Below are 5,095 nucleotides of genomic sequence, written 5' to 3'. Positions count from 1 at the left end.
TAGTCTCCATTTTATGGAAAGGTGAAATGTGCCTAGTTCCTCTATATATTCTTCCTTCCTACACACATCCTTGGATAATCTCAGATACACTCTGGACATCAATATCTCCTCCATGCAAATGGCTGTCATATTTGTACCTCTAGGCTACACCTCTCCTATGAACAACAAATTGATACCAAACACTAGTTAGATATGTCAAGAGATACAAAAGTTAATGTTCTGTTCAGTTATACCACCACACCATCCCCAAAATCTAGTCTCATTCAATATTCCTTTTCTCTAACATATAGCCAGGAAGCTAGGAGTCACTTCGGCTTTCCTTCTCTCTACCCCTATTTCCAATCCAGCATCAAATCCTTCCACTTTTATCTCCCACACAGCTGTCCGGGCCGTCTATTTCTCTCCTTTCCCATCTTCACCATCATAGCCCAAGCTACAGTGATCTTTTATTTGGGTTTGAAAGGACACCTTCTTCACCTCTTCACCTCTCACACAATGTCATTTGGTTGTGTCCTTGCTGTTGCATTCACCTTGCTTCTGGTGTGAAGTCAAAACTCCTACAAATCCCCATTTGATATGGTCTCTGCCTCCGACTTCATCTCATAACACTCTGCTTCTTTCATTTTCTTTTACTCACCATGCTTTTGTTAACCATAGGATCCTAGGCTATTCCTCCCTTCTTCCCTGTTTAAATTCCTATGGGTTTCCATCTGCAGATGGAAGCTTGGAAGTATCCTAAGGGAGGCACTCATGATACTTTACCTGACCCTGATGTAGCATGGTTCTGGGTACTTGACTAATGTTCTTCTTTCTCAATAGGTTCGTAGATCTGCTCGCCAGAGCTCCTTGTGCTGTGCTAGGATGCCATTTAAAGGCAGATCAGTAAATGTCTATGTGAATAACCACTTATTGTGAATAATATTAAGGATATAATTATGCATGGAACCCAAAAGTTACTAATAGAGTGCATCCCTTGCATGAAATACTAGCCAGCTATTAGAAAGCACGAGGTTAGGGCTAGGAATGTGGCTTAGTGGTGGAGTGCTTGTCTAGCATGCATGAAGCCACAGGTTCGATTCCTCAGTACCACATAAACAGAAAAAAGCTAGAAGCAGAGCTATGTCTCAGTGGTAGAATGCTAGCCTTGAGCAAAAGAAGCAGGGATAGTGCCCAGGCCCTTAGTACAAGCCTCAGGACTGGCAAAAATAAGCATGAAATTATATTTGTAAATATTAGTAATATATTATTGATTAAAATAATACATTAAGGCTAGGAATATAGCTCAGTGGTAGGACATGTGCAAGGCCTTGGGCTTTAGTACCACACACACACACACACACACACACACACACACACACACACGCTCTCTCTCTCTCTCTCTCTCTCTCTCTCTCTCTCTAGTACATTACAGAATATTATGCATAATATTTTTAGGAAAATATATGTATAAATTTTAAGCATATATATATATTTATATACTTTTAAAGTACATACATATTTCCCTTTTTTAAAACTCAATGCATATGTATGTGTGTGATTTTAAAGTTCTTTAATTCTAACTACTTTTGGGAGAGAGTGAGGGAATGGAAGACATATGAAAGGAAATGTACTCATTACCTGACTCATGTAATTGTAATCCCTCTGTACATCACTTTTATAATAACAACAAAGTAAACTGAAAAAAAAAGACCAACTACTTTCAGTGCTTTCCCCAGAGAATGAGAATGAGACAGGGGTTTAAAGAAATAAAATAACAATTGCTATTCATAAACTGCTGTGTACTTTGATTCTTTTGATGACTATAAAACTTTACTATAATTATGTTAGCAAAGCCATTTGTAAAAAAAAAAAAATAAAACACAAAGCTAGGCACTTGTGGCTCATGCCTTTGATCCTAGCTACTCAAGAGGCTGAGATCTGAGGATCTCACAGTTCAAAGCTAGACTATGTAGGAAAAAAAGCTGTAAATACAGCTGTGGTTCAAGTGACAGAGTATTAGCCTTGAGCAATAATAATATAAACACAAATAGGTAAGTAAGTCATACTTGGTAGTTCATTCCTGTAATCCTAGCTAGGCAAGAGATAGAGATAGGAGGATCACCATCTGAGACTATCTTTGGGCAAAAAGCACTAGATCTTATCTGAAAAATAACTAAAGAAAAAACCCTAGGGGCATGGCTCAGAATAGTAGAGTATGTGCCAGCAAGCATGAGATTCTGAGTTCAAACAAGAAAGAAAAAAGAAAGAGAGAGAGGGAGAGAGAAGGAAGGAGAGAGAAAGAAAAAGGAGAGAGAGAGAGAGGAGAGGAGAGACTCAAAACTCAAAACATCACTCTTACTTCTAAGTAGAACCCAGTAGAAGGAAGGAAGGAAGGAAGGAAGGAAGGAAGGAAGGAAGGAAGGAAGGAAGGAAGGAAGGAAGGAAGGAAGGAAGGAAGGAGAGAGAGAGAGAAAGAAAGAAAGAAAAAGGAGGGGGGGGAGAGAGGAGAAACTCAAAACATCACTCTTACTTCTAAGTAAGTAGAACCCAGTAGAAGGAAGGAAGGAAGGAAGGAAGGAGAGAGAGAAAGAAAGAGAGATAGGAGAGGAGAAACTCAAAACATCACTCTTACTTCTAAGTGAGCAGAACCCAGTGTGGATAAGGTGCTGAGTTTAGACTGAAGCGGCCCCGTGTCTTCTGTGTCCTGGTCTAAGGGGAGAGGTCCTACACTTTTACTGGATACTAAACATGGTACAGATGTCTTCAACTTATGATGGTTTGATGTAGGATGTTTCCATTTCATGATGATGTCAAAGTGATGTGCATTTAGGAGAACTTCTGTTAGAATTTTGGTATTTGATCTTCTCCTGTGCTAACAATACATAGTATAGTGCTCTCTCTTGAAGCACTATTACTCTACCATGTACTGAGTTACTAATCTGTGAGGTTCAGGAAATTAGATGAATGTATTTTGCCTTACAATATTTTCAACTTGTAATAGTTAAATAACTATAACTTCCTGAAAGAAGTTGACAGATTTACTAAGATTTACTCCAACATGATCTCTGACAACTACTATTCTACTGTCTGTCTCTATAGTTTAACTATTCTCTGTATCTCAATTAAGGGGAATCAAGCGTATTTGTCTTTTGTGTCTGGCATATTTCACACAGAATGTCCTCAAGGTTCATGTTGTAACATATATCAGAATTGCATTAGCTTTAAAGATTGAAATATAATCCAAAGTATGCACATTTTATTTTATTTATTCATTCCCCTGTTGATATTTATTTGAGCTGTTTGCAAGACAGTATTTTTATTAGCATCAATTAGTTGTACAATTACGTTGCATCTTGACATGTCCATTTATAGATACATCTTGATCAGTTATCTCCTCCATCATTCTCCCTCCTCCTCTTCCCAAGTCTCATCATCTTTGTTCCATTTTCATGCATATACATAGATTATTATCACAATGTTCAGCCTCTTTCCCCTTCTCTATTCATTTGTCCCCCTCCTACTAGTACCCACATCCCAATCCAGACACAATATAATCTTAATTTAATCCACAATTTTAGACTTGAATGTAATTCAGTTGCAATTCCATGTGTTGCATATTTACTAAGAGTAACTCACTATGGTAGGAAGGGGGAGAAGTCACAAAGGTGAGCCAACATGGTACCTGCTCTCAAAGAACGAACAACACATTAGGAAAAGCAGAGAGAAAGAAGTGAAAGGAATTAGCATTTGCTACTTTGCCTCCAGGTGCTTTACCCAACTACTGCATGCATTGCTTATAACTCTGTGAGGTAGATATGTAATACCCACATTACGTTACAGTGAGAAAAAGAGTATAGAACCCTTAGTGGCCACCTCATCGTAGTGAAGGTGAAATTCAAACCCACATCCTGGATTCAGATGCCTGTGTCTACTCTCTTGCACATGATTCTTCCCGTGACAAATTAGAATGTGACAAATCCTGAAGTTGAAGCTAAAAGTTATACTCCCCTGGGGATAAAGGTGCATGGGGAATGTAGGCCTTAGAGGTAAGAAAGGCTTATGTCTGGCAGAGATAAAGGGAAAGAGAGACTGTATTGTGGAAAAAATGAGGGAGGCAGAGTATGTTTAGGGACTGATGGATCACAGTGCTGAAAAATGTGTAAAAGGGTAAATTAGAGTCATAATGCAATGGCGCTAAGGGTGTGAACTCCCCCACATAGGTAATGGTAAGCCACTGGAGGTTTTCCAAGTCAAGAGATAGGGAGAGCTGTGCTTTGGGAATCATGTGTAACATGGAGAGAATGGAAGAAACTTAAGGGCAAGACATTCACTTAAAACTAGCAGTCACTCAAGCAGAAAAGGTCAGATAAGATGAAGAAGCGGAATGAACCCCAAGATAGGGACACAAGTGGTTTTTTCTTTCTTGCTATTGTTTCTAACGTATTTATAAGGTACCATGTGATTTTTTTTGTTGTTTTGTATGTTCTTCCCCCACAGTCTAACCCCTGTTTTCACTGTATTTGATGTTGGTATAATTTGGGGAGGGGAAGGGAAAAAACAAAATGTTTAAATAGGGATGCAGGTTGACCCATTGCAACAATGAGATGTACAAGACAGTATGTTGAAAAACGAACTTTACAATTTAGGCGTGGGGGAGGGGAATGTAGTTGAGGAGGTGGGAGGGAAGGGATGGTAGGGGAGAAACAAAGGAGGAGGCAGCAATGCTTGATAAGAAATGTACTCATCACCTTGCTCATGTAACTGTAACCCCTCTGTACAGTATTTTTCACAATAAAAATCTTATTTTAAAAAATAGCAGTCACTGGAAATCGATGATGATGCATAATTAGAATAGGGAAGATGGTATAGAGGGGAGTAATATATAAAAGGCGAGAATAACAGTTAGCAATTGTTGCTATACATCCAGACAACACATCTTGGTTTGGGGGAAGATAATTACTCTCAAAAAGGCACAAGTTTGGGCAATAACCTCTCTGGTCTTATTGGTTCTGCAATAAGAAAGGAGAACCAAAGGTGACTGATCCCTAAGATTTTAAAGATGAGTCAGTAAGAAATTCAAGTTTGGAGGGAAGATGATGAATTTTGAGTTATCATG

Source organism: Dipodomys spectabilis, unplaced genomic scaffold (assembly GCF_019054845.1).
Source record: "Dipodomys spectabilis isolate Male_0828 unplaced genomic scaffold, ASM1905484v1 ptg000019l, whole genome shotgun sequence".
NCBI classification, from domain to species: domain Eukaryota; kingdom Metazoa; phylum Chordata; class Mammalia; order Rodentia; family Heteromyidae; genus Dipodomys; species Dipodomys spectabilis.
Note: the sequence above shows the minus strand (reverse complement) of the source record.